Source organism: Pelodiscus sinensis, chromosome 16 (genome assembly GCF_052426305.1).
Source record: "Pelodiscus sinensis isolate ZL-2025 chromosome 16, ASM5242630v1, whole genome shotgun sequence".
NCBI classification, from domain to species: domain Eukaryota; kingdom Metazoa; phylum Chordata; order Testudines; family Trionychidae; genus Pelodiscus; species Pelodiscus sinensis.
The window spans coordinates 6545916-6569307 of NC_143067.1; positions in this window are offsets into that span (position 1 = coordinate 6545916).

The following is a 23392-nucleotide window of genomic DNA, read 5'->3' on the forward strand; positions in this document are numbered from 1 at the left end:
AGTTGTTCTGGCGCGGGTCCCCAAAGACTTACAAGGGACGGCTAGATCTCGCAGGGTGAGACCTAAATGCCTCTAAATGTTCCCCTGTGCCTTTTATTATTAAATTCTTCCCACGGTCTGAGCAATCTGATGAGCCTCTTGTAATAAAAGATAATTATTTGACACCAACCAAGCCGACACCATCTTTCCAGTCTCTCTGTCTGTTTCTCGTCATCCTCATGAGGGAAGGGGGAGGTCAAAGCTGAAACCCAGGTCAAGTTCTAGGAGTTGAAGGTTGGGCCAGGTGCCACGTGAAAGCCAGTCCCCCCAGGAATTGCATCTGCAGTCTTTGGACCTTAACGTTCCCGTTGTGCAGTAAATCTCACTGAATAACCGCACTGTTCTCCAGAACAGGCAGCATTTTAAAGAGCCCAGAATGGGGATTGTTTGGGTGGGCCCGAATCACAGCGCCGGGAGTCCAGGGGGGTCTGTTCACCTGTTTAAAGCACTTTGCTTACCACCTGCCAGGATCGGTCCCTTTCCTTCGAGACGGATCTTCCGGACACAAGAGTGCTCTAATGTGGTCTCCCCGGATCTCTTGGCCGTTGGAAGGTTGTGCTGCTCTTTGTTATTCACAGGTTGTTTCCTGTAGCTTGGGAATCAGGTCTTGGTTTAGACATTGGGGAACCGGTGTCACAAAGTGTTCATGACCTCCATTAGCACTACGGCTCCACCGAGGTTGCTACGACAGTAGCGTACAGTGATCCCCACGGTGTTATCTGCAGGGAGGTGTTAATATTAACATACAGGCACATTTGTTAGGCTTCTATGAAGGTACAAGGCTAAACCCAGCTGACTGACTGAATGAATTTCTAAATTGTAAACACAATTTATTCCAACCTCTCCCCTCCCCACCCATTTTTCTTCCTTGGGAGTCAGGCTCTTCTGCGCTCTTTTCTTTTGCATTGTCCTCTTGCCCACGCTGTCCTGAGTCAACTCTGCCACGTCTTTTATCTAGAGCGGGGACCAGCTGATGTTGGGGGAATAAACTTTTTCTCCCTCACCCCCAAAAAACCACACATAGGTTTCATGAAACGCATCATCCAAATGCATGTATTATTCTGTTCTGTATTTTGCATCCAGAACACACACACACACATCCCTAGTTCTTGTTGTTGGCCTTGGGTGTGCACACCCTCCCCCCCTAGTTCCTGTTGTTGGCCTGGGCATACACACACACACACACACACACACACACTTAGCTCCTGTTGTTGGTCTTGGGCACTTTTGTCATTGGAGGGCTTATTTTGAGGGCAGCTCTGGCATTGGCTAGGTTTCCCCACCCCCTGGCCCTTGATAAATTACTTTTAGGACAAAAGAACAATGAAGGCTTTGAGGTGAAAATGTTTTACTTGAGAGTGACCTGTGCCAAGTTCCTCTCAAGAGGCCTGTGACTCTGGGTGTCTTTCTCTAGCTTCACACTGTGGCAGGGGGCACAGAGATTTTCAGGGGCACACAGGAGTCACAGTCACTCACCTCTCTTGGAAATCTTGGACACTGATTTTGCCAATCAACATAAGAAATAAAAAAAAACCCCAGGGGAGGTCAAATTCTGGGCCTCAGCAACGTGCGGGTTGGATGGGTCGTGATGGAAGTCGGCGAGAAGTGCTGCCGTGGTTTGCTCTAGTGGGGTGTGTGTTGTCCATCGAGGGTATGTCTAGACTGCATCCCTCTGTCGGCAGAGGGATGCAGATTAGGCAGGTCGACGTTGCAAATGAGGCGGGGATTTAAATATCCCGTGCCTAATTTGCATAAAAATGGCCACCGCGTTTTGCCAACTCAGCACTTTGTCAGCAAAAAGTGGCCATCTAGAGGGGGGTCTGTATAGAAAGAAAGCCTTTTTCGACTGATCTTGTAAACCTCCTTGCAGGAGGCATAAGGGATCTGTCGAAAAAGGCTTTCTTTCTCCACAGATCTCCCTCTAGACTGCTGCTTTTTGCCGACAAAGTGCTGAGTTGGCAAAACGTGGCAGCCATTTTTATGCAAATTAGGCACGGGATATTTAAATCCCTGCCTCACTTGCAACGTCGACCTGCCTAATCTGCATCCCTCTGCCGACAGAGAGATGCAGTCTAGACATACCTCGAGAGGCTGCGTCTGCAGAGCACTGAAAGGAACGAGGAAATCCCCAACACTGTTTACCAGTGAAGGCTCATTCAATTAGTGCTCAGAGTGTCCATGCAAAATAAATAGAACTACAGGAAAGTTACAAAGTAATTTCTACTGTGCTACCGAGGCAGCCGCCGAGTGAGCTGTCCCATGGGAATGCAGCAAGGCAGTAGCGGTGTTAAAGACAAGGTTTGCACTTGTGCCATGCTGTTTGCGCTGCATCTAGGGGCAGGAAGATCTAGGTAATCCTCCCTCGCTCAGCTCTGCCACTGGCACACCCGCAGTATATTTGACCATTTTCATGATCCCAGGGCCAGAGGAACACGTGCACAGATCTGAACATACGTGGGGCACCATGCGCTTGGAGAAGGCCACAGGAAGGAGAGAAATCTGTTGGCGTGCCCGTCCTTTCGACGCCAGGAAGCTGGCCTGAAAGGTCCTGAGCACGTGCTGGGTATGCTCAGGGGTGTCTGGCGGGGTGGGCAGTATCCGGTAGGGCTGCGCCTTCGAAGCCGGGCCGTTCACTGAGCCTGGAGCACCCATAGCTGCAAAGAAAATTTGTTCCTCTTGGTTTCTGAGGACAGGACAAGGAGTAATGGGCTTAAAGTGCAGCAGGGGAGGTTTAGATTGGACATTAGGAAAAAATTCCTAACTGTCAGGGTGGTCAAATATTGGAATAAATTGCCAAGGGAGGTGGTGGAATCTCCCTCTCTGGAGATATTTAAGAACAGGTTAGATAGACATCTGTCAGGGATGGTGTAGGTGGAGCTTGGTCCTGCCTTGAGGGCGGGGGGCTGGACTCGATGACCTCTCGAGGGCCCTTCCAGTCCTATTATTCTATGATTCTATGAACCGAGGATTTTTTTCACAAAGGAACCGGCGGTTCAAAGCTCGGAGAGATCTCCAATCCCAGCCATGGGATGGAGGCAGAAGGACCCCTGCAAGGGAGGGGCAGGGGGAAAGGAGCCATTACCCTGGGCTAATGTTTTCAGCATTGGGTGGCCGTGGTAGTCTATTCCCTTGCAGGACAGAGAGGCCTTCAAGCAATAGCCAGAATCCATCGGAGCGGGATGTGGAAAATCAACCTTCGGGGGAAGGGAAAGAAAAAGAATTGGGGGAGGGGGACACAGAGCCATGATGGGAACAGTCAGGTGGGAACAGCCACACTCAACCCCATGTTGGGGGGGGTGACCCTCAAAACCTGCGCTGAATGAAACAGCCCAGGTTCGTTAAAACCCACCTGCCCCTTGATCGGGGTTGGGACTGGCCCCCGCATCCCCCGCCAGTGGGGGAGTCCTGTTAACAGGGAGGGCTTCTCATTGCAAGGAGCCCAAAGGGCTACTCACACTGGACTCACTTCTCCCGCTGCCCTCGCACGAAGTGCCCGGCAGCACACAAGCCTCGTGCCGCAGTGTTCCAGCAGGAAATGAATCTTGCTCATTTGAACGCACGTGGGGGTGGGGGTGAAGGGGGGAGAGACATTCTCGGCAGGCAGAATGGAGTAACTCATAGCTGGGGAAGGGGGCTAGGTTGGCAGGCGAAGAGCCTTCCCCTTGTGAAAAGCACCGTGGGATTTCACGGAGCGCAGATGGGCAAGACGCTGGTTTTCCAACTAATCTGAGTGACAGCACCTCCCGAAACAGGCTGCCTCCTCGCACCAGGCCACTGCTGATTCACACCACCAAGCATGCAACGAGTTCCTGGTTCTCATGCTCAGAACTCCCCCCAGCGTTTCCATCTTTGGCAATGACCCATCAGGAGCTGTGGGAAGTGAGGAGCAGTTGAGTTAGTTTCTTAGGGCCTTGGGGACCCATTGGTCCATCTGCTTGTCCCCCGGTATTTTACAGGTATTCCGAGGACATCAATGGCAAGTTCCTGGATTGCTGTCAAGAAAGAACCCTCCCCGACACTTCTTTAGGCAGGCTGCCTGGATGATGCTACAGGAAGTGCCCAAGGCAACTGGCAACAGCTGGTATCCTTGGCGGTGCCAAGGGTGACTACAAATACTATGATACCCACTCATTCAAAGACAAGGGTACACGACTGGGCAGGGGGAGTCTGGGGTAGGGTCTACGCTGGTCGTTCAAAGGGGCAAAAATAGATGATCTATGAGTGTAAGCATCATTTCCAGCTCTTATAATGCACGTCTCAGCAGCCCATATCCCAGTGAGCAGCGCAGTGTCACAGAAGGGAAACTGAGGCACAGAGCAACCCAGTCGAGCTCCTGACTGCTGTTCCAGTGCTGTAGCCTCTAAGGCACACAACTCCCAGGGCAGCTGTGTGTGGCTGGCTCCCCCATAGGTAACAGCTGCCCTTGCCCCTACTCTCCCTACAGCTGGTCATTCTCATTTGCCGTCTGTGGACAAACCACCTTTCCCATCCTGGCAAACTGACACGGCACGGTTGGTCCAAGAGTCCTTGGGAGAACAGCCTCCATCTCCTTCCCCACTGGGACTCGATGTGGCGAAGGCCAGGACTTAACCCGTTTCAAAAGAGAGCTAGATACATTCCTGGAGGATAGGACCATCCATGGCGATTAGCCAGGCTGGGCAGGAACGGTATCCCTGGCCTCTGTTTGTCAGGGGCTGGGAATGGGCGACCGGGGAGGGATCGCCGAATGGTTCCCTGTTCTGTTCACTCCCTCTGGGGCACCTGGTGCCGGCCACTGTTGGCCGACAGGATACTGGGCTGGATGGAGCTTTGGTCTGACCCAGTCTGGCCGTTCTTCTGGGCTAAGCCAGCGGATGGAGTTTCCAAGAGGCCCAGCCGGCTCCAACTCCCCACCAAAGTGTATAAACCCAGCAGGGGTAACAACGCTCCAGCCCCCGCCGTTGGCGGGACACCAGGCTGCGCCCTCAGGCACTACCCCGGAGCAACGCCTGGGTGAGGGACAAGCGGAGAGATGGCCGGATGCCACCGCAGCGGCATGGCTCGGAGGACCTGCTTCCCAGGCGCTCCCTCGCAGCCCGAAAAGCCAGGCCGGGAGCAGCCGCCAAAACAAGAGGAGCATTCCTTCCAAAGGAGCGCTGTTAGCTCTCTCCCGCCACAAGCAGGCTGCTGGGGGCTTGGAGTCTGCCCACTTGCTCTGACCCTAAGGACGTGCTGGGAAGCTAGCGACCGCCACCGTGTGGGATTTCTGAGAACTGCCTCGCTTCCCATTGCTGGGGAAGGGCAGACCTGGCTGCGCCTGTAAGCAGAGACGGGGTAGCCATGTTGGCCAGGGCTCTGCTTTTTGTTCTCCACGTCTGTCTTGGGGACCAGCCCTTCTCCGACACAAGCACTGGCAGTCATAGGACACAACAGGCCAAACTCAGAGCGGGGTGTAAGTAGGGTTGCCAGATGGTTTCAACAAAAACACCCGACACACTTGACATGACATCACAATCTACATGACACCTTATTTAGAAAATACCAGACATTTCTATTTTCTCATTGATATTTTCTCAATTTGTTTCCCGAACAGAAAGCTCAAATACTGGACTGTCCGGTTCAAAACTGGACCCCTGGCAAGCCTAGGTGTAAGCCAGTACAGCTGCACGGGTTCACACAGTGTTGTAACTGCTTCAGCGCTGTGTTCACCGGCCGCCGGGCTCGAGACCAGGTTCTAAAAACTGTTTCAGGCCCAGGACGTGACAAATATCCCTCAGGAGACAGGCCTAAAGCAGGTCACAGAGCTGCCCCACAATGCTCCGAAGGGCAAGGCTTGCCATCCGTAGGGTTGCCAGATACTTTGACAAAAAATCCCAAACATGGCAGGGAAAAAAAAGTGGTTGAGCAAAAAAAAAAAAAGGTCACTGTGCTCCTCACTCCCCCCACCCTCACCAGACACGGCAGGGGAAGAATGTCCCTGCTGGCCTTCCATCTGAGAGAAACAGAAAATACCGGACATTTTACATGTCTGGTATTTTCTGGGGTTTTTACTGGATGGGGCCAGAAATAACGGACTTTCCAGGCGAAAACTCGACACCTGGCAACCCTAGCCATTCGCTATCGCTCAGCCCCACTGGGCTGGGCTCCATACAGACATAGAACAAAAGGCTGATGTCTGCCCCTCAAAGTAAACACGTCTTTCTGTGGTGGTCTGTACCTGACAGCACTTTGCATGCTGTGTAGCACCTTTGGATCTAAGGGTATGTCTAGACTGCACCCCTCTGTCGGCAGAGGGACGCAGATTAGGCAGGTCGACATTGCAAATGAGGCAGGGATTTAAATATCCCGTGCCTAATTTGCATAAAAATGGCCACTGCGTTTTGCTGACTCAGCACTTTGTCGGCAAAAAGTGGCAGTCTAGAGGGGGATCGGTGGAGAAAGAAAGCCTTTTTCGACTGATCCCTTATGCCTCCTGCAAGGAGGTTTACAGGATCTGGAAGTCACAGATTTACTCAAATGTGTGCTAGCCAACCTCAGCATCCTGCCTCCACACTGGCCTCCCAACACACGGTGGTACAAACCGAGCCTCCCAAAGAGTGAACAACACTGTCGGGAGGAGAAACCTGCATTCCTCCCCTCAGCTGCTTTTCTGTCTGGGCACAGACAGCTCCTGTATCTGACATCCCAGTTAGCTCATGGGCAAGAGTAAAATAGCTGGACCCGCACCACGCCCCGGCACAGATGAGTGTCCATGGAAGCAGCTACTCGTTCTCCATAAAATGCAGGTACAAAGCCCAACTTGGGTGCCTGTGTAATCCACACATGCAGAGAGATCCCACTGCTGACACCACACTTGTAATCACCACCAGGCGCATTTGAACCTGGGACCTCTGGAGCTTAGTATAGGAGCCTTTACAGGCTCAAATCTGCCTGGTGGCAGTTACACCTGCTGCAGGAGGGGATGCACCCAGTACATCCTCTCTTGCATATCGGACGTCATTGCTGCTTCTCCCACTCCGCCGTTTCCTCAGCTTTTCAGGCCTCCCTGGGAGCCTGGGAATTGCTAAGGCTTCCTTCCTTTGTTCGAGCACCCAGCATATTAACAACCCCTTTGCATGAAGAAGGGGCAGCCACTGCACCGGGGCCACGATCCCGCGTGAAATGAAACGTGCTGCCACGGTCGCACTATCGGCCTGAACGACGTCTGCTCCAGTTCGAACAGCTAGGTGGTGTGGGCACTGGGCACTCCCTAGGGCACATGTAGAATCACAGAACGCTAGAACTGGAAGGGACCTCACAAGGGCATCGAGTCCAGACTCCCGCCTGCACGGCAGGACCAAGCACCATCTAGATCAGGGATTCCCAACCTTTTTGGTCCCTGTACCCCCTTGGCTTTTAGTAAACCTTCCCGTACCCCCTATTCAATATGAAAGGAAATACATTCTAGACTCGAGAATCCACAACTTTTTTCGCTAACACTGCTACTTTTGGAATCTTTCAATTAGGATCATCTAGTTATTTACCAAATATTCCCCGTACTCCCTTGACAAGCTTCTCACACCCCCTGGGGGTACGTGTACCCCAAATTGGGATCCCCTGGTCTAGATCATCCCTGATAGATGTCTGTCCAATCTGCTCTTAAGTATCTCCAATGACGGAGATTCCACAACCACCCTAGGCAATTTATTCCAGTGTTTAGGAAAAACTTCCTACCTGTCAGGGTGGTTAATGTCCAACCTAAACCTCCCTTGCTGCAATTTAAGCCCATTGCTCCTTGTCCTAGCATCAGAGGCCAAGGAGAACAATTTTTCTGCCTCCTCCTTGTAACACCCTTTTAGGTACTTTAAAGCTGCTCTCATGTTCCCTCTCAGTCTTCTCTTTTCTAAACTAAACAAGCCCAATTCTTTCAGTCTTCCCTTATGTGACATGTTTTCTAGACCTTTAATCATTCTTGTTGCTTTTCTCTGGATCCTCTCCAATGTCTCCACATCTTTCTTGAAATGCAGTGCCTAGAACTGGACACAATACTCCAGTTGAGGCCTAACCAGCGCAGAGCAGAGTGGAAGAATGACTTCTCGGGTCTTGCTCACAACACACCTGTTAATGCAGCCCAGAATCATATTGGCTTTTTTGGCAACGGAACCCAGAATATGCTGCCAGATGAGATCTATTTAGTACAGCTGGAATCTGAGCTCTAAACTAGGGCCGTGGTCGGGTTGTACAGGGTCCTTTTCTGTGCGATGAGCAAGCCAGAACCATGGCTGGCGCTCCTGCGTTTAGCCTCTGGCCGTGCCTTTACCATGTGGGCAAATGCCGGCGGTTCAGTGCCATTCAGTTGCAGGCAATGGAGATGGAGCATTTTCCATCCGGGACTGAAGGAGCAGATGAACTGCACAATAAGGTCTTGGGGCAGATGTGGGGCACAACCTTTTGACCTAGCCCCCTTCTCATAAATATTCATAACAGAAAATCTGGGAGGAGCCAATAGTGCAGAGAGAGAGAGAGAGAGAGAGAGAGAGAGAGAGTGTGTGTGTGTGTGTGTGTGTGTGTGTGTGTGTGTGTGTGTGTGTGTGTGTGTGTGTGTGCGCGCGCGCCCTATGAGGGAGGACACAACCAAACCAAAATGGAAACCTTTTAGGCCACCTCAGCAATACCTCCCCTGTCAGGCCTGCTGCACATTGCTCCTCACACACTGCTGCCCAGCAGGTACCCAGGGCATTGCCCCCCTGCTTGGCTATTCCTGAATTCACCTGAGTTCACTGCCCTGTAGAGCCTCACTTCCCTCCCCCTTCCCCGGACGCCCTTGTATTTCAGCCGCCTGCGTAGTCTGCGCTGGCTCCCTTCCCCAGGGAGGCCTTTCTGCATCCTCTCATGGCCTCCGGCTTGCAGCTCTCTGATGTCTGGGTGGGAAGTGTCAATCCAGCTTTAGAGGATCTCCACTTCTCTGTCAAGTCCGGGCTCAGGTGGTCTCCTTTAGGTTTGGGATTAGCTGCGGGATTAGCGCTTTCATCCAGGGGGATCCTGAGGGGCGAGGCTGGGCGTTGAGAGAAAAGTGGCGGGATTCCTTGCAAAGAACTCACAGGGATCGGAGACAGGCGGGCACCGGGACTAGAACGTGGACCCCGAATCCAAACCACAGCAAAAGACTACTCTGATGGATGGCGACCGGCAGAAATCAAAATCTCCCTCTGCTCTTGGCTCATTTCCAGTTGCTTGACCTGCTCTGGCCTTGGGGAAGAAAGCTGCCCACGCACCCTCGTGTCGCCATTCCCCTACCCACCCAGCCGTGGAGACACACAGCCAGACTGAGCACTGATAAGGGGCAAATTAGAGTCTGGGAAATATCTGCCCCTCGGCATTCATGGGAAACCATGTGTAGCAATAATCAGCACAGATGTCCTCCGTGGGGCGGGGCTGCACGTAGGAGGGAGCACTGTGTGATTGGGGGAGCTCCAGTAAATGAGCTCATGAAGTAAGGAAGCCAGAAAGCAGCACGTTTCTTTGTTGGACCATGGAATCCACAGGCCTTGCCAGGCACACTGACAGCTCCAGGGAACGGCACTGGTAGCTGTCCAGCCTAGGTACTTTTATGTCCCCCGTTACCTCCGTATTGGACCACTTCACAAACTTTAATGTATTCATCCTCGCGCATCCACGTCAGGCAAGGCAGTGCTGTTATCCCCACAGCACCGAGGGAAACTGAGGCACAGAGACATGGGCGGCGGGTGTGCTAGGCAGAGGAAGGCATTGCCTTCTCAAACCACCAGCCTGGCTCTGCCCACACTCTGCCCAGGATGCCTGCCGTAGGCGTACAAAGGATGGAGCGGTGCTGCCCCAAGCGCCCCCCCCGTGCTCTGGAGTAGGGGGGGCTGGAACCGCGCACCCTCCTCTCTCCCTGTGCTCCGGGCCAGGGAGCCTGGAGCTGCGCACCTGCCCTCCTTGTGCTGGGGGGTAGGCGGACGACATGCTTCTCTGCCTCCCCATGGGGCGGGGTGAGGAGGTGACTTGGCCTCAGTAGAAGGGGCAGAGCTGGGGGATGAGGCTAGGGGGACAGTGCCTGAGTAGAAGGGGCAGGGTTGGGGGGGAAGCGGGGGGCTCGCCTCCCCCAGCCCTACCTTCACCCACCCCCAATGCCCAGAGACACTACATGACTTGCCCAAGGTATCGCAGGGCGTCTGGAACTGAGCATGGGACGAACCCGCATGTCGCAGACCGGACGCTGGTTCCCTCACCACACCAGCCGCCTCAAGCTGCAATTCCTCTGCCGTCCTGGCTCAGCAGCATTCCAGACTTTGCATTCGGGAGGCCTGATTTCTTCCTAGGTGGGTTCCGGAACATTCTTGTGTATGTTCCCTGCAACCGGCATCACCATTCTTCTGCCAGCAAGGCCGGCTTACGGCACGCCAAATCCCTAGGCTACGTCAACGTTTCAGAGGCCCCGCAGCCTTACCAAAAAATGTGCATTGTTCTACCAGAAAGCACAATGAAACTAGAAATAATGACGTGTTATATTTGCATATGTCCCGGGACCTAGGCAAGGAGGCAACTAACCACTAGACTTTTATTTTTTTGTATCGGGAGGCTAGGGTTGCCAGATGGTTTCAACAAAAATACCGGACACACTTGATCTCAGATGGGCGGGGAGGAGAACCAGCCACGGGGGGAGTGGGGTTGGAGTGGGAGATTGGGGGGAAACGGCCAGTGGGGAGCAGGGCATGAGCATGTCTACCAGCCAGGCAATACGCAACTACGTACTGATACTCATGATAATAATACAACTTACTCAATTAGAAAATACAGGACATTTATACGTCTGGTATTTTCTCAATATGTTTCCCAGACAGAAAGCTCAAATACCGGACTGTCCAGTTCAAAACCGGACACCTGGCCACGCTACTGGAGGCCCCTCTCAATCTAAGGCCTGAAGCTGTAGCTTCTTCAGCTTGTGCATGAATCCGGCCCTGGCAGCCAGGTGTGTGAAGCCGCCACCTTCCCTACAAGGATGAATCTTACAACCGTGGGGCTCGCACATCCCCTGAGCGGACTCAAGGCAGGCTTGTGTAGCGGAGACGCATAGTCCTCGGCCGGGGGAGGGTCTGTGCCACGCAGCCGATGAGGCTGGAGGATTGCGACGATCCCTTCTCCCCTTCTCCACGCAAGGGTTGCTGCTTCTTGCCCAGACACCAGCTCCGGAAAGACGCAGGCCGGACAGGTGCTAATTTCTCTTAATTCCTCTCTACTGGCTCCACTTGGCTCTTATGGGGGGGAGGGGGAACCAGCAATGCAAAATCTGGCTCTTTGCATCACCATTTACACCCCCTTTTACTTTTCCCCATCATACGAAAAGCCAAGCTCCATCCCGTCCCCACACCTGGCCTTGCTGCCCCATGAGTCTGGCCTACCAAACCCGCTATCCAGTGTGAAATGTAGAATCCACTGAGGGCTTGATGGAGCAGCTTAGCCTCCATCACATAGCAGCCGTGTCTCCTGCAGCTTGGGTCCGTCTCTCAGCCACCCGTTTGGTCACCTGGCCCACTCTCCTAAGCCCCGAGCTCGTACGCCAGCCTGCTGAAGAGACAGCATCAGAGCACGCCAGCAGGGTCATGTGCAGGTTAGACGATATAGGTGTCTCCTGCATTTCCACACAGGCTGTGTTACTGCCAGGAGTTGCTTAGCAGGTAGGAACTTGGGGTGGAGGGAGCTCTCTAACACAAGCTCCCCCAGTCTTGAAACGATGGTTGAACAGCATGCAGGGCGATCTCCGTCCAATCGCAGTGCCCAAATCCCAGGGATTCACTCCGCCTCACAAACTGACGCCAACTGGAGCCCACGGCAGAGAGCAAACTCTCCGGTGACTCCCTCTCTCCTGAAGCTGCCCCCGCATCACAACCTTACACAGCCCTCTAACATCGCCACAGCATGTCTTCCTAAGGGTGAACACTTGCTCGCGTGGAAAGGAACAGAACACAGGCGGCTGTGTCACAGCACCACCTGGTGGTGCTGTGACATTATTTTTCTGTAACAGTCCCTTGCATTAACACGCAGGAGAAACAAGCTGTTTGAGGTGTGAACGTTTGAGTATGTAAATGCACACTGGTGCCCATGGAATCTTTGTCAGTCACACCGGCACGCTTGCATGCTCACCATCTGTCCGTACTCTGAGTGACATGAGTATGCCCAGCCTGGGACTGTACATGTGAGGAGGAGCCGTGTGGTTCTCTGTACATTCGGTTGTTTATGCGTTTCTTACAAGGCCTCGGTGGTGAACAAGAAGATAAATATCTTGAGATTTGCAACCACAAAGGTAATACAGACAACCCTTTTACTCCTGCTAGCAATCAGATAAGAGGCTTTTTCCATCTCTTGCGTGAGCTGAGGCATTCAGACAGCTGCGATAAATTAGATGTGTCGGAGCTGGCTAAAATATCCATATTCCTCCATTCTGCCAAAAAATAAAAAGGAATCAGAATTGCAAAACCCCGACACCCCAGCTGTATGGCAAATACTTCAGCTCTGCGCGTTGGGAGTTCTGTGGGAGTGAGTTGGCAGATGCATGTACTCGGGTCCAACAAAAAATGAACAATCTGAGCATTTACCCCCATTTTTGATGCAATGTAACCAACTGGCCCGGGAACTGCTGCAAAGGCCTTTGTGTAATGTATGTGGCCCCATGTGACCTGGTCGCTCCATTAATGACACAGACACTGTCTCTATGTATGTACATTCACGTAGGAGCAGGGGCCTGACTCTGACCTCCTCCTGTCTTTGCAGCAGCGACGGTGGGAGGAAGATGACTTTAAATCACCTTTGTGCTCCTGGTATTCTAGACCCAAACCACTGACGTAAATCAGAGCAGCCTTGAGGCTGCTCTAATTCTGCTCCCCATGATTTCTAATTCTGCTCCCCCGACGGTACGGGGTCCTGCCATGAGGGCAGGGGACTGGACTCGATCGAGGCCCCTTTCAAGTCTAGTGTTCTAGGATTCCTTATGGGCAATCGTAAAGTGTATCCTGTACCCAGAGGTCACTGTGTATAAAGCGCACGAGAGGGGGAGGGAATCTAACTCCTATTATATTCAGGCCCACCTGTCAGATGGCATTTCTATCATAAAGCTGCATTCTCTCCTACTCCCTTTATAATTTGTCCCATTCACATAAAGCTGTGTTCTTGCAGAAGACAACCCATAGAACAGCGGATGGTTTGCAGCCTTATGCCTGGTACTTTTCTGCTTGGTCAAGCATACTGTACGTAGTTAAACCTGTTACTTTATTGTGTACCAGGGGACGGCTGGATGGGCACACAGTAGCGTCGAAAGTGGATTATATTACTTATTGCTAGAGCAATACGAGAATATTAGCAGTGATAGCACGGCGCATAGGCCTGTGTAAGGACCCGTTAGGACTTGACCGATATGGAAAGCCAGATGACAACGATACACTGAGCAGAAGGTTCCAAACCACAGGGCTTACTATTACAGGTTTATACAATAAGATCATAAAAGACAGGATATGGTGGGGCTTGGGACCCAGATCCGGCCATGCCGTGCTCACGGCAGGATCCCAAGGTGGAGGCGTGCGGTGGGAAGTGGGTCTTAGGCACGTCTGAGCTCCCCCGCACCTGGGGCCAGCAAGGGGACAAACTGGTTCTCAGCATATCATAGAGAAGCCAGAGAGTAGTTTGACATTATGCTGGCCAGACGGATCCTTTAAGAACCATTTGGCCAGCTGGGGTGTTCATGAATGCAGCGTGCCACAGAGATGCCCTCTCCTGCCTCAAGTGCTCCCTGGAGTCAGGAGGAAAAGGGAGCAGGTGGGATAGCGGCAGCTGCACCGTCTTTCGCCCAGCCAGGGCTGCCCCTGGGAGGCCAAGTCTCTGTCCCCTTTTTGCCATCAAAGCATGAAGAGGATGGGGCCCGAAGCCTGCCCCCTGATGCCTGGAAGCCAAGAACATGAACTGGAAATGGGAACTTTTGATCCACGCGGGGCTCGCGCTGGGGTGTGTCCCGCCAACATGGGCCGGAGCGGGACCCTCTCAGGCAATCACAGGAGGCGTTGCCATAGGGCAGCCGTAGGGCAGCCTGGGCTAGTGAGTGGGCCGCCTGTGTGGCCCTGCTGCATCCCAATGGGCCGCAAGGTTGTCAGAACCAAGACGGATCATGGATTTCAAGTGAGTCCCCACATGGGGCAGAGGGAAGCTGCTGTAGGCTCCCAGGGTTAGCAGGGAGTGGGGTGCTGGGGGTGGGGCAGTGATATGTGGGGAGCGGCGGGGGCAGAGGGTTGGAGGGGCAGGGCGCTCTGAGGGCTGTGGGAGGGGGGAAAGAGAAATGGGGGGGAACAGACGGGCAGGGGGCCCGAGCCCCAGGAGCAGCTGCTCCACAGCCCGACTCCAGCTTTGGGCATCTGCCACGCAGCCCACGCAGGAAGCAGTCAGGAAGCCACTATGTGGCCTTGGCCACAGCTCCAGCCCTGGGGAAGGACTGGAGCTGGCCCCAGGAAGAGCCCTGACCACTGGAGCAGCCCCCCCACCACACAGCCCCGGCCGCCGGAGCAGCCCCAGTCCTCCACCACACGGCTGGAATAGGCGCCCCCCCTTTGCCCGCGCCATGTGGCCGTGGCTGTCCCTGGCTTCCAGAGCAGGCCCCGGACCCTGGAGCAAGACCTGGCCCCTCGCCACGTGGCAGGAACCGGCCCCCCACCAAAGCAGGTCCCAGCTTCCCATCACACAGCCTCAGCTGGCCGCCGGACCCCTCCCTCCAGGCCTCAGTCAGCTCCCCCCCCACACACACCACCTCAGCCAGCCCCGGCCCAGAGCAGCCGCCTGCTGCACCATGCACCTTCCAACAGGAAAGTGAGTGCTGCCCCGCGCACAAAAAAATTTCCTTTGCAAAGCCGCTCTGCAAAGGAGATTTTTTTGTGCACAGCTGCGCAGGCGCGCACCTTCCAGGGATCTATGAACGGGACCCCAACATTGTTCAAACACAGAGACGGGGCAACGGGGGACTTCACCATTGTACAGCAAGCCTCAGACAGGCCATTAGCATCTGAGAAACAAGGCACGGCACTTTGGGGGCACAGCCACCCGCGGGACTTCCTCCGGCAGCCTTCCTACACAGCGGTAGTGAGTGCCCTGGGGTTCTTTAAACACCCCCTCCCCCAACTTGCACTGGTACAGGTTGAACCTCTCTGGTCCGGCACCCTCAGGACCTGACTGGAGCTGAACCAGAGAACTTGCCAAACCACAGGAGGTCGATATTGTCCAGCAGCATCACCAACACTGGGCTCCGAGTGGTGTGGAGAAAGTGAATAAGGAAAAGTTATTTACTTGTTTCCATAATATAAGAACTAGGGGCCACCAAATGAAACGAATGGGCAGCAGGTTTAAAACAAGTAAAAGGAAGTTCTTCTTCACACAGTGCATAGTCAATCTGTGGAACTCCTTGCCTGAGGAGGTTGTGAAGGCTGGGACTATAACAGGGTTTAAAAGAGAGCTAGATAAATCCATGGAGGTTATGTCCATTAATGGCGATTAGCCAGTATGGGTAAGGAAAGGTGTCCCTAGCCTATGTTTGTCAGAGCGTGGAGATGGATGGCAGGAGAGAGATCGCTTGATCATACCTGTTCGATTCACTCCCCCTGGGACACCCGGCATTGGCCACTGTCGGCAGACAGCGTACTGGGCTGGATGGACCTTTGGTCTGACCCGGTATGGCCGTTCTTATGTTAAGACATTGAGGGGTAAATTAGAGCTAAATCACAGCACAGAATACAGAGCCAGGACTGGGGGCTGTAAACCAATTTTATGGGACCACGGGAAACTTGGCCACCCCCATGCTAAGCGGACATGCAGCTCACTAACATCCTGCCAGACCATGGATGTTGTTGGACCAGACTGTGCCGGACTAGGGAGGTTCAACTTGTATTAAAGAAAAAATCATCTGAGAACGGATTCCTGTGCTCCTAGTCACCGTTAGCAGGAGATGGGACGGGGAGGGGGCGTCCCAGACCAGTCACTCCATGCAGCCCTCACCCCTCTCCCACGTCCTGGCATTTCCGGCTTCCTGGACAAGTCCCGGTTTGCCCTGAGGTTTGCTCTCCCTGTCTCGTTGTGCAAGCGTTCCTTCTGTATGTGCTCAGGGCGGAACTGTAGCAACACGCCCAGGCTCCCCGCCCCAGCAAGAAACACACAGCCGGGCTGGGCCACAGAGCAGCAGCCCCCATGCTGAGCGCTGGGGCTTTCGCTCTGCGGCACGTTCGCCGTAGGGCGGGTCAGGGAATCTGCAGCTCTCCTCCAGAGCAGGGACCTGACTCAGAGCAGATCAGTGCTAGATGGGCACTCAAACCCAGCTCGAGTGACACACCCTGATTCTAACGGGCCGCCCCTCACTAAATATCTCTGACGGCAACATAGCACCTAAGGCCCTGGCCACCAGCAGGTTCACCTTGCTGGTACCCGAGGCAGCGCTTTTTGCCATAGAATGAGAGCATTGCATGGAGCCACCCCCATTTCTTCCTCCCCTACCCCCCGCGAGACTTTTCTTTCCACCGCCTCCTAATTAATCAGCAAGATCCATCTCAAGCCATTGGGCATCAGCTTTTGTGGGTGAAAACCACGTTGTCAGATACATGGAGTGGAAATCAGATAGATAGATAGATAGATAGATAGATAGATAGATAGATAGATAGATAGATAGATAGATAGATAGATAGATAGATAGGGTGTATGGGGATGGATGACTAGAGACAGACAGACAGACAGGGTGCATGGGGATGGATGGATAGAGAGACAGACAGGGTGCACGGGGATGGATGGATAGAGAGACAGACAGACAGGGTGCACGGGGATGGATGGATAGAGAGAGACAGACAGACAGGGTGCACGGGGATGGATGGACAGAGAGAGACAGACAGACAGGGTGCACAGGGATGGATGGATAGAGAGAGACAGATAGGGTGCACGGGGATGGATGGATAGAGAGACAGACAGACAGACAGACAGGGTGCACGGGGATGGATGGACAGAGAGACAGACAGACAGGGTGCACGGGGATGGATGGATAGAGAGACAGACAGACAGGGTGCACGGGGATGGATGGATAGAGAGACAGACAGACAGGGTGCACGGGGATGGATGGATAGAGAGAGACAGATAGGGTGCACGGGGATGGATGGACAGAGAGACAGACAGACAGGGTGCACGGGGATGGATGGATAGAGAGACAGACAGACACACTAGCATATCAAAAGAAGGGAGTTATTTATCAAGTGTAGGACCGATGTTAACGAGGTCCATTCTCTCGGGTCTGTTGGTTTCCATGCCATGGGATTTTAAGTTTACATCAGCAGCATTTTTATGAGGAATCCTTCATCTCTTGGACCAAAAATACCCTCCCCAGATGAACTGCAAATCTCTGCCTTAACCCCAGAGATCATGATCTTAGAACCGGTCCTGCATCTCTGCCTCTTACGCCAGCCCTTGAACGCCCGGCTGTCAAATGTGGATGGCACATCTTAGCCTCAGTGCTGATGCTGGGGTCCAGCTGAGAGCTCTGAGATAGCATTTGGGGGCTCACCTTGGAGTCCCGGCCAATTTCCAAGGCGATGTCGATGGGTGCAACGCAGAGGCGTATGGCACTGCTGGGTTTAGAGCAGAATACCTGCTCCTGGCTTCTTGCTAGTGATTTCTCTCACATTCTGACCTCCAGCGCTGCTAGTCCTGCCCGCGGAGTCTCACGGGGGATACCCCGCCCCAGTGCAAAGAGTGAGAACGCCTCACCTCTCAGGAGAGTGGGGAACAACAGGTGCCCTCCGCTTCTTCTTCACAGGCTAAACCAAACGTCTAGTAACACACCGCAGAAAAATGAAGAAAAGTCCCACCCAGGTGGGTTCCAGGTGGTGGCAGCGGTGCTGGTCCTGGGACGGGAGAGAGACAAGGCGGGGGAGGTCATATCTTTTAGAAGCTGGTCCAATAAAAGAGATGACCTCACTCCCCTTGCCTCTCAAATTTAGGCTCCTTCAGCTGCATGGCTCTGCCTCCAGCCGCAACCTCGAGTATCCTTGAGACTCAATGGCAGCCTATCAAGGTTGCTACATTTACCCATTGGCCTCCTTGACCCTCGTCCTGGATGTAACCCTTAAAAGTTCCAATTGTGCCTTTTTTTCCTTTAGCGGGGATATAATCACTACAACAGGTACAGGATGAACCTCTCTGAACCGGGACTCTCTGGTCCAGCAATATATCGAGCTGCCGGTGGGGCCGGGAGTTGCTGGGCTGCTCGGTGGGGCTGGGAACCTCAGTGGGGCCATGGCCGTAGGGCTGGCAGTGGGGTGAACCAGCTGGGAAGCCAGTGGCCAGGCCAGGGTAAAGGAGGCCAGTGGCAGGGCAGCCAGAAATGACCTCCCCTGGTCTGGGAAAATCCGAGGATGCCGGACCAGGGAGGTCCAACCTGTAGTTATTACAAAGGTTCAAAAAAGGGTCACCCCTTCCAGGCCTGTTTACAGGAAATGACAAGCCACCCACGTTAGAGAACACACCTCTGAAAGCTGGCTTAGCATGGAACCACCCGTGCTGAGACTCCATGGAAACCAACCCACGAGGAAGCAGCCCGTGGCGTTAGATAAGACCATACTGCAAGACCGAAGATCCACCACTGCCGGTTCTGTCAGGCAGGCCAAGAAGATGAATTCTACTGCGGACCTGTGAAAACGTCAGGCCTCTAGCCGTGTTCAGTCCGGGAGAGCATCCAAGCTGTCCGGGTGGAGCACAGAGAGAGGGTCTCATGGAGGCAGCGGGTCCAAACTACACAGAGCAAAACGGATACCTGGAGACCAACTCAGCCAGTGCAGTCGGCTGAGCACAGAGGCTAACAGGAAAGGGGGCTGAAATTGCCAAGGGATCTATAGGAAACAGCCCCCTGGAGATCTTTACTGCTTGTTTTAAATAAGCAAATGCCTATTGTGCTGTTGTAAAATGAGCCAGTGCCTTAGCACCAGGGAAAGGGCCTGCCCGCCCCCCCCCCCCCCCCCCTCCGTCACCGTGGATGGGACTTTCCACCCCAGCATCGATTTTCACCCAGCATCGAATTCCTTGTCTTCTCGCCCCCTGCACCCGTCCTGCTTGCATCAGGCAGGAACGGTTGAGCCGCTCCTGAGTGATTCACTCCTCGCTGGGCAGAAATGCCTTCTGGGATATTTGTGGCTGGGCACAAGAACGCGGGACGGCCTGTGATCTGGCATGACTCACGGAGCCCCAGCAGAGCGGCTGCGTGTAGGGACGCAGCTCAGACGGAGGTCACGGCAAGGCTAACACCGCCACAAAGCGAGGTGCGCTGCACAACCAGGGGCAGGCATGAGATTTCACAGCACAAATGAACCGAGGATAAAACTGACCCGCAAGGACAGAAAGCGGAGCCACAAGACACGCAAGGACCAGGGCGTATGTGCGCTGCAGCCCACTACAGGCTGGGATCAGAGCTGGCGAGGTGTGTGTCATAGGCACTATAGTGCTCAAACCAATTTGAGATTTTCCTTTTATTCAAACAGCAGACACCTGTGCTGTGGGGAGCAGGAAGATATTGGTGCTAGCCAAGTGATCAGGGTGAAGCTCCAAGGTGGCTGTGGAGTTGTGAACATGTTTTGAGTACAGGGACAGGCTGTTTGCCAAGCCCCCTTGCAACTAGGCATGGAGGAGCTAGCTTAGATGAAAGGCCAGATCCTGTGGCCAACCTGTGCGTGGACCTCCCACGTGGAAGGATAGCTCCAAGGCAGCATGACTAGTGGTGCCAAGTTCCTAAGAGAGGGCGGGTGTGCAGTGTACCCAGATGGATGGCGGTGGCGTTCTTTAGATAAAAAACTAGGAGTCCTGTGACACCTTATGAACCAACTGATTTATTTGGGCATAAGAGTTCGTGGGTAAAAAAGGTGGCAATGTAACCGTATCATAGTCCAACGTTAAACGGTGTTAAACAGCTCAGAGGGGTGGCCGTGTTAGTTTGTGACTTTAAAAACAACGAGTGGTCCTGTGGCATAGAATCACAGAGCTGGAAGAGACCTCAGGAGGTCATCAAGTCCAGCCTCCTGCCCAAAGTCAAGCCCCCTGACATCTTGGAGACTAACCAAAATATATGGAATCATGAGCTTTGGTGGGCAAAACCCACGTCATCAGATGAATTGGCGTGGAAATAACAGAAACCAAGAGAGAGAGATAATAGCAGAAGTACCTGTCAATTGAAGGACCCATGTTAATGAGTCTATTTAAGTGTGTCCCATTCGTGGCTTTCGCTGTGGAAATGCAGATGGTAATGGCAGGAGAAATCGGTGTTGTAAAGCGCCAACCAGTCGATGTCTTTGTTGAGGCCCAGAGAAACGGTGTCAAATCTGTAGATAAATTCCTTCTCCAAAGGATTTTCCCTCCCCAGTTCCAGAGAGAGTCTGCAGAACTGGAATTTACCTCCAGATGTGACGGACAAAATGGTAATAGCAAGCGAGACGCTGCCAGGAAGGGCCGCTCTGAGGCTGGACTGAGCTAATTCCCGGAGGGACCAGCAGGAGGCAGTGTGTCACAAACTGCTACACGGTGGGGGACAATTGGGGACAATTCCATTCCAGGGGCTGTGTCTCCAGGGAGGGCATTTATAAATCAATCAGCACTGGGGGGCCTCGGTCCTTCAAAGGCTGGGGGGGGGTTGTTTTGATCTCTTCTTTGGCTCCATCCCGTTGGCATTAAACCCGTCACGCCTCAAGGGCTGGCAGAAGCAGTATTACGTAAACTCCCTTCCCTGTTTTAATCACTGCCATCGGATGACACTAGGAGACAGGAATTAAAGCCCAGGCATTGCCAACAAAGAACGAAAGAGCGGAACGTAACCCTCCCCATTCGGTCCTTTGGTGTGTTGGGTGGGAAATGGCTGATGATCCCTAATTAGAGAGAGAGAGGCCCAAGGCTCACTGGGAGCATGGATGAGTACGTGAGGATGAGGGGAAGTGAGGGACTGCATCCACCATTTCTCATGTGTGAGCTAGTTTTTAAAAAGGGGATTCCTCCCAACAACTCTGATACCTCTCCAGTGCCCCTTCAGCTACAGTGGGTCTCTTTCAGTCTTCCCATTCTGATCTTATCCATAAAGAGGGGGTCAGGAGCAATGTTCCCTCTAATGTTTTCCATATATGTGCAGAATAAATTTTATGTGCACCAAAACATGTGTGGATGTGCACCACCAGTAAAAACACACGCTGCCGGCTGTGGGCGCTCTGCTAATCAGGTGGGCAGCATCTGAATCTCTCCTCGGTGGCCATCAAGTGCACAGCTTACACTGGTCAGGAGGGGAGAGGAATGTATCCCAGGAGAAAGGATCCCCCCCCCCATTCTTCCTTCTTCCCCCATTCCCACGCACGCTTTGCTAATCTCTGGGCATTTCAGGGGATTCTGGAGACCACAGGGCAGAGATATAAAGCAGCTCTAACACAAAAGCCATTTGATATCATACCACCACGTCGCATATTCTCCAGGGGAACCCTGGGCCGCTGTTAGGAAGATCTCTATTGTATTAAGAAGCTCACGAAAAGTAAATAACCCCAGCACCCCGAGACCCACCAGAAACAGGGAATAACCCTGGGTGGGGGGAGGGAGATTATGTCGGCGAGATAAAGCAATTCCAAGAGGACTGACTATTACATTAAAACAACAGAAGCTTTTCTGCAATGAAAAAATGTGAGTGGTTGACTGAGAATCCCTGAGGCTGAAGCTCTCTACAGACCCCTATGCTTCATTGGGGTCCACACTGCAGCACCCCGAGGACTTTTTCCATGCCCTAGCAGAGACAGGACATTTCAACCTCAACACCCCTCCAGTCTGCCTGAGCGCTGGGATGGCCAGCCACACTAATAAGTGGGAGGGTGTTTGCCATGACCGGGTGATGCGACGGAGCCAATTGGTCTATTTCACATCCTCCCTATTGTTGGTTCTAAGTTGTGATCATTCTTTCAGTGGGCTAGATATGAACTAGCCATCTTTAAGGAAAAGGATCTATAATAAGCCATCAATCCGTATCAGCCCAGATGACGCACAGCTAGGAAGCCAAATATAATCAGTCACTCAGTGTGTATTAGATACCCTCTGCCCAATGCCCAGTCTAGAGTGAACTTGAGTCTACTTTAGGGCCTGCTTTAACTTCAAGCGGTAGGACCAATGGTCTGAGCGTGGCACATCCGTGTTTCAATCCCCAATGTCAGCCAACAGCAGGGACAGGCAATAATTTTCAATGAGGGGGGCACTCCAAGATTTTGGTAAGTGGTCACAGGCCACACTTTTCTATGGAGGGAGCGTGGGGTGTGGGGCGGCGGTTGGGTGTAGAAGGGAGCTCAGGGTGGGGGACTGGGGTGCAGGAGAGGGTGTGGGGTCCGAGAGAGGGTTTGTGAAGGAGGGGATTCGCAGTGTGCAAAGTTTCCTTCTCTTACTCCACCCTCCCGCACAGAAAGGCAGATGGAGCAGCCAGTTGCTCTGAGCCCTGGGGCTGCTCCCTGCCTGTGGGTCCAGTGGGGTGGGCCACAGGCTGGATTGAAAGGCTTGGTGGACCGGATCTGGCCCTCGGGCCGGATCTTGCCCACCCCTGGCCAAGAAAGTGATGCAGCCCTTTCAAAAGCTCCACCTTCCCCTGGCAGACACTGGCTGCACTCCCGAGATTTCTTTTTAAAGAACAGCAACGGCCTGTCAGAGCAGAGGGGTTCAGGCCTGTGTCGTTCACCTAGGGATTCTGAGCTAAGCCCCAAGGGTGTCTTGGTCTGGGATGAGAGAGGCTTCACATCACCGGATAGCACAGAGATGTAGCCGAGGGTCTTCAGTAAAAAGCATCTTGATGATCCCTTCCAGGCATCCGAGTGGATTTTCTGAACAGAAGCTTTGCTTCAAGCAGGATGTGCTATTCCCCGATTCCGGGACTTAATCGGGCCTTTTCCGGAGGGATCTGTTCCAACCCTTGCTTCAGTCAGCCAGAAAGACATTAACATAATACACGGGAGCTGAATAAACACAGGCTGCTTTTCAGAGGTGCCTTGCTTCAGTCTGAGCAGAGGAAGCTTGGTATCAATGTTCCCTTTAATTTTTTCCATCCACGTGCAGAATAAATTTTGTTGTGTGTACTGAGGCCTATGCGGATGAGCGCCACCAATAGAAACACATGCTGCCAGCTGTGGGCACTCTGCTGATCAGCTGGGCAGCACCTGACCCTCTCCTGGGCGGCCGCTCAAGCGCTTAGCTTACAGGGGACTCTGCCTGGTCCCTGATTCCTGTGCCTAGCATTCCACATCCTAGGGCCAGTCCGGCTACGGATGTCAGAGGAGGATTGCTATTGAAGTCAGCGGGAGATGCTGAGCGCCTGTTG